Genomic DNA, 7,647 nt, shown 5'->3' with positions numbered 1-7,647 from the left:
GCGGTACTTGAATCAGCGTAGAGCGGTGTTGAAACCAACACGTGTCATGGTTTTGTCACGGAAGATGTCCTAGTGTGAGGACTTAGTCGTGAGGCCATCGCAACTAAGTAGTAGCTTGAACGGGGTTGATCGGAATCGAGAGACGCGAGTTTTACCCAGGTTCGGCTCCTCGCGGTGGAGGTAAAATCCTACATCTTGCTTGATTGATATTGATGTTGATGATGATCTCGGTTACAAGGGTGGTGTTTCGCTACCTCTATCTCGAGAGCATCTACTTTCATTTAGTCTAAGACTTGCCTGACTGTCTAAAAACCTGTCTATTGTGACCTGACCCTCTTGGGGTGCACTGCCCCTCCTTATATAAGTTGAAGGGGCGGGTTACATGTAGAGTCCCAGTAGGATTAGGACTTAGCCTATTTCTGGACTCTTATTGCGGGTTTCTTAACCCCGGGCTTCTCTTTGTAGGCTTCTTTAATGCCTCGGATTCTTATCTCCAGGCGGCTCATCTTCGTGGCTAAGTAGATGTCGGGTTAGAGTCCGGGTTACAATCTGTCGGGTTACAACTGTCTGTCGGGTTACAATCTGCTGGGTTACAACTGTTGTGTAACGCGGTAATTTAAAAAAAAATCCTACGATCACGCAAGATCTATCTAGGTGCTGCATAGCAACGAGATTGGAGAGTGTGTCCACGTACCCTCGTAGACCGAAAGCAGAAGCGTTTCAATAACGCGGTTGATGTAGTCGAACATCTTCGCGATCCAACTGATCCAAGTACCGAAGGTACGACACCTCCGTGTTCAGCACATGTTCAGCTCGATGACGTCCCTCGTACTCTTGATCCAGTTGAGGACGAGGGTGAGTTCCGTCAGCACGACAGCATGACGACGGTGATGATGATGCTACCAGTGCAGGGCTTCGCCTAAGCTCTACGATGGTATGATCGAGGTGTGTAACTTTGGAGGGGGCACCGCACATGGTTGGGAGAGAAACTTGTGTATCGTTGGGGTGCCCCATGCCCATGTATATAAAGGAGGGAGGGAGAGAGGCCGGCCCTCCTAGGGGCGCGCCAAGTGTAGGGAGTCCTACTAGGACTCCCAAGTCCTAGTAGGATTCCCTTTCCTTTTCGGAGTAGGAAAGAAGGAAAGGAGGGAGAGGGAGAAGGAAAAGGGGGGCCGCGCCCCCACCCCTAGTCCAATTCGGTTTGGGTAGGGGGGAGGCGCGCGCCACCTCGTGGCCCTTCTTTCCTCTCTCCACTAAAGCCCAATAAGGCCCATTAACTTCCCCCGACGAATTACCGTAACTCTCCGGTACTCCAAAAAATACTCGAATCACTCGGAACCTTTCTGATGTCCGAATATAGCCTTCTAATATATGAATCTTTACGTCCATTTCGAGACTCCTCGTCACGTCCGTGATCTCATCCGGGACTCTGAACAAACTTCGGTCATCAAATCACATAACTCATAATACAAATCGTCATCAAACGTTAAGCGTGCAGACCCTATGGGTTCGAGAACTATGTATACATGACCGAGTGATGTCTACTACACAACCTTCTTCTTGTAGACGTTGTTGGGCCTCCAAGTGCAGAGGTTTGTAGGACAGTAGCAAATTTCCCTCAAGTGGCTGACCTAAGGTTTATCAATCCGTGGGACGCATAGGATGAAGATGATCTCTCTCAAACAACTCTGCAACCAAATAACAAAGAGTCTCTTGTGTCCCTAACACACCCAATACAATCGTAAATTGTATAGGTGCACTAGTTCGGCGAAGAGATGGTGATACAAGTGCAATATGGATGATAGATATAGGTTTTTGTAATCTGAAATTATAAAAACAGCAAGGTAACTAATGATAAAAGTGAGCGTAAACGGTACTGCAATGCTAGGAAACAAGGCCTAGGGTTCACATTTTCACTAGTGCAAGTTCTCTCAACAATAATAACATAATTCGATCATATAACTATCCCTCAACATGCAACAAAGAGTCACTCCAAAGTCACTAATAGCGGAGAACAAACAAAGAGATTACTGTAGGGTACGAAACCACCTCAAAGTTATCCTTTCTGATCGATCTATTCAAGAGTCCATAGTAAAATAACACGAAGCTATTCTGAAAGTGCATTATATCGACTAGAGGGGTGAATAGGCAATTTTTATGAATTCTTCATTGAGGAATTTGCCGGTGAGGAAATTCCTAAATGAAGAACTACTAGCAGCGAAATAAGTACTCAGAAGTAAACATAACAGAACACAAGCATAGTCATCATGGCGAGATGAAGACAAACACAGAGTACAAAAAGCGTAAACACAGAATAACACAAGAGAGAAGACTGACAGACTGAAGAAATTGATCTGAGGAAATTGAGAAAGTCTTCAGTCAAAGTCTTCAAACAGTTATGAGCAGGCACACAACAACAGACATGAGGAAATGAAAGAGTTGAGGAAATAGAACCAGTGGGCTTGGTGAAGACAATGATTTGGTAGACTAGTTCCAACTGCTGTCTCAGTTGTACATCTGGTTGGAGCGGCTGAGTATTTAAACTCGAGGACACCCAGTCCCGGACACACAGTCCTCATCGTATTCTCCTTGAGATAAGGTCACACAGACCTCGCCCAATCACTCGTGGTAAGTCTTCAGGTGACTTCCGAACCTTCACAAACTCGGTCACTCGGCGATCCACAATTCCTCTTGGATGCTCTAGACCTTGACGCCTAACGGTCTGGAAGAAGCATAGTCTTCAAAGGTAACAAGCGTCGGATCCATGCAGGATCAATCTCTTCAGTGATGCTCAATCACTTTGGGTTTGTAGGTGTTGGGTTTTGGGTTTTCCTCACTTGATGATTTTCGCTCAAAATCCTCGGAGGATGAGATGCTCACAATTGACAAGTGTCAGTTTCTCTCGGAGCAACCAACCAGCTAGTGGTTGAAGGGGGCGGCTATTTATAGCCTAGAGAGCAGCCCGACATGATAAGACATAAATGCCCTTGTCTGATATGACCGTTAGGTGGATAGATATTTTGGAACCGCTGGCGCATAGCACAACAACGGTCAGAATTTTGACTATCAAAATCCTTAGGGCTATCATGTTCCTCACTGTGTAGGTAATTCACACTGGTGAATTCCTAACTCCTCGGTCAGAACAAATTCCTCAGAGACCAGAAGAACTTCATCTCTGTGACTGAAGAATATGACTGAACTGTATGAGATTTCCAATGGCTTCACTTGAAGGGATTGGTAGGTGTAGGATTTTGAGTTGAGCATCACATGGAAATTTTTCCTTAGTATTTCCTCGACCCCCTTTAACAGTACGGTGTTTCCTATGACTCAAGAAAGAGAAAATGAAACTACGAAAACAGTAGTCTTCACGCTTCATGTTCCTCGAATGAATACCAAGTCTTCAAGGTCACACCAATTACTTCACTTTCAAAGTCTTCAGAAAGTCTTCAGATATACAAAGTCTTCAGACGAAGAACTTCATTTTTAGGGGTCGACTTTCTCTGTAAATATCAAACTCCTCATAGACTTATAGACATGTATACACTCACAAACGCATCAGACCCTTAACCTATAAGTCTTCAATACACCAAAATCACTAAGGGGCACTAGATGCACTTACATATTCTTTGCATTCGATCTATCATGGATTTCGTACTAGAATAACACCTTAAGACACAAATCAACCAAAACTCTAATGCCACCTAGATACTCCAATGTCACCTCAAGTATCCGTGGGCATGATTATACGATATGCATCACACAATCTCAAATTCATCTATTCAACCAACACAAAGTACTTCGAAGAGTGCCCCAAAGTTTCTACCGGAGAGTCAAGATGAAAATGTGTGCCAACCCCTATGCATAAGTTCACAAGGTAATTGAACCCGCAAGTTGATCACCAAAACGTACATCAAGTAGATCACGTGAATATTCCATTGTCACCACAGATAAACACATGCAAGACATACATCAACTATTCTCAAATCCTTAAAGACTCAATCCGATAAGATAACTTCAAAGGGAAAACTCAATTCATTACAAGAGAGTAGAGGGGGAGAAACATCATAAGATCCAACTATAATAGCAAAGCTCGCGATACATCAAGATTGTATCACCTCAAGAACACGAGAGAGAGAGAGAGAGAGAGAGATCAAACACATAGCTACTGGTACATACCCTCAGCCCCGAGGGTGAACTACTCCCTCCTCGTCATTGAGAGCGCCGGGATGATGAATATGGCCACCGGTGAGGGATCCCCCCTCCGGCAGGGTGCCGGAACAGGGTCCCGATTGGTTTTTGGTGGCTAAAGAGGCTTGCGGCGGCGGAACTCCCGGTCTATCGTGCTCCTCGATGTTTTTAGGGTATATGGATATATGTAGGTGACAGAAGTCAGTCAGGGAAGCCACGAGGGGCCCACGAGGGTGGGGGCGCGCCCAGGGGTAGGCCGTGCCCTGGACCCTCGTGGCTCCCTCGAACCTTCCCTGACGTCTACTCCAAGTCTCCTGGAATGCTTCCGTCCCAAAAATAACTCTCCCGAAGGTTTGATTCCGTTTGGACTCCGTTTGATATTCCTTTTCTGCGAAACACTGAAATAGGCAAAAACAGCAATTTGGGTTGGGCCTCCAGTTAATAGGTTAATCCCAAAAATGATATAAAAGTGTATAGTAAATCCCATAAACATCCAAAACAGGTAATATAATAGCATGGAACAATACAAAATTATAGATACGTTGGAGACTATCAAGCATCCCCAAGCTTAGTTCCTGCTCGTCCTCGAGTAGGTAAATGATAAAAACAGAATTTTTGATGTGGAATGCTACCTAGCATATTTCTCAATGTAATTTCCTTTATTGTGGCATGAATGTTCACATCCAAATGATTCAAGATAAACGTTCATATTAACATAAAAATAGTAATACTTCAAGCATACTAATAAGTAATCATGTCTTATCAAAATAACATAGCCAAAGAAAGCTTATCCCTACAAAATCATATAGTTAGGCTATGCTTCATTTTCGTCACACAAAATACTCCCATCATGCACAACCCCGGTTTCAGCCAAGCAATTGGTTCATACTTTTTAACGCGCTTTAGCTTTTTTCAACTCTCATGCAATACATGAGCGTAAGCCATGGATATAGCACCATGAATGGAATAGAATATGATGATGGAGGTTGTGTGGAGAAGACAAAAAAGGAGAAAGTCTCACATTGACGAGGCTAATCAACGGGCTATGGAGATGCCCATCAACTGATGTCAACATGAGGAGTAGGGATTGCCATGCAACGGATGCACTAGAGCTATAAATGTATGAAAGCTCAACAAAAGAAACTAAGTGGGTGTGCATCCAACTTGCTTGCTCATGAAGACCTAGGATATTTTGTGGAAGCCCATAATTGGAATATACAAGCCAAGTTCTATAATGAAAATTCCCACTAGTATATGACAGTGACAAAATAAGAGACTCTCTATCATAAAGATCATGGTGCTACTTTGAAGCACAAGTGTGGAAAAGGATAGTAACATTGTCCCCCTTTTTTGGCCTCCCTTTTTTTCATTTGGCCTTTCCCTTTTTTATTTAGTCTTTCTCTTTTTTTGGCCTTTCTCTTTTTTCTGGCCTTTCTTTTCAAGGGACAATGCTCTAATAATGATGATCATCACACTTCTATTTACTTACAACTCATGGATTACAACTCAATACTAGAATAAAATATGACTCTATATGAGTGCCTCCGGCGGTGTACCAGGATGTGCAATGAATCAAGAGTGACATGTATGAAAGAATTATGAATGGTGGATTTGCCACAAATACGATGTCAACTACATGATCATGCAAAGCAATATGACGATGGTGGAGCATGTCGTAATAAACGGAACGGTGGAAAGTTGCATGGCAATATATATCGGAATGGCTATGGAAATGCCATAATAGGTAAGTATGGTGGCTGTTTTGAGAAAGATATAAGGAGGTTTATGTGTGATAGAGCAAAATACTACTACGCATGCTCCTAGAGGAAGGGTTGGTAGGAGCTAACCATCGCGCGATCCCGACCTCCACTCATAAGGAAGGCAATCAAAGAACACCCCATGCTTCAAATTTGTCACACAACGTTCACCATACGTGCATGATATGGGACTTGCCAACTTTAACACAAGTATTTATCAATTTCATAATTACCCAACTAGCATGACTCTAACATTACCACCTTTATATCTCAAAACAATTATCAAGTATCAAATTTCTCATAGTATTCAATGCACTCTATATGATAGTTTTTATTATACCCAACTTGGATGCCCATCATATTAGGACTAATTTAGTAACCAAAGCAAATACCATGTTGTTCTAAAAGACTCTCAAAATAATATAAGTGAAGCATGAGAGATCGATAATTTCTACAAAATAAAACCACCGCCGTGCTCTAAAAAGATACTCCCTCCGTTCGGAATTACTTGTCTTGGAAATGGATGTATCTAGAACTAAAATACGTCTAGATACATCCATTTTCACGACAAGTAATTCCGAACGGAGGGAGTATAAGTGAAGCACTAGAGCAAACGACAAACTACTCTGAAAGATATAAGTGAAGATCAATGAGTAGTCAAATAATTGTGCAACTACGTGAAGACTCTCTAACATTTAAGAATTTCAGATCTTGGTATTTCATTCAAATAGCAAGCAAAACAAAACAAAATGACATTTCAAGGATAGCACACATCATGTGAAGAAGCAAAAACTTAGGTTCAACTGATACTAACCGATGATTGTTGAAGAAGAAAGGTGGGATGCCTACCGGGGCATCCCCAAGCTTGGATGCTTGAGACTTCTTGAAATATTATCTTGGGGTGACTTGGGCATCCCCAAGGTTGGGATTTTGCGTCTCCTTAATTCTTTTTATATCACGGCTTCCCTACATCTTAAAAACTTCATCCACACAAAACTCAACAAGAACTCGTGAGATAAGTTAGTATAAATCAACACAATAACCTTATCATTCTCTATTGTATCAAATCACTAAAATTATTATTCAACATTTCATAATAAATGCCTCTGCATATTTAATACTCCTATCCTCAAATAGAATCATTAAACAAGCAAACATATGCAAATAATGCAAACATAGCAACAATCAGCTAAAACAGTACAGTCTGTAAAGAATGCAAGATTCATCATAATTCCATAACTCCAAAAATTATGGGGAAAATACTACAATGTAGAAAATTTATCATATCTTATTTTGCAAAAAAATCAACAATTTATCATATTCTAACTTTTCTAGGGAATGTTTGCAACACCGATAAACTTTCTGTTTTCAAACAGCAACAAGCATACTTGCAAAATAAGCATGGTAAAGGCTACCCTTGACATTTTTATTGAAAATATAGATGCTAAACATTATTATAAATAACAGAAAGCAAATACTAACAAAAGAAAATGATGCTCCAAGCAAAACACATATCATGTGGTGAATAAAAATATAGCTCCAAGTAAAGTTACTGATGAACAAAGACGAAAGAGGGGATGCCTTCCGGGGCATCCCCAAGCTTAGGCTCTTGGTTGTCCTTGAATATTACCTTGGGTTGCCTTGGGAATCCCCAAGCTTAGGCTCTTGCCACTCCTTCTTCCATGGGAAAATTTTGTTTTTG

This window comes from Triticum dicoccoides, chromosome 3B (assembly GCF_002162155.2).
Source record: "Triticum dicoccoides isolate Atlit2015 ecotype Zavitan chromosome 3B, WEW_v2.0, whole genome shotgun sequence".
Classification (NCBI taxonomy): Eukaryota; Viridiplantae; Streptophyta; class Magnoliopsida; order Poales; family Poaceae; genus Triticum; species Triticum dicoccoides.
Note: the sequence above shows the minus strand (reverse complement) of the source record.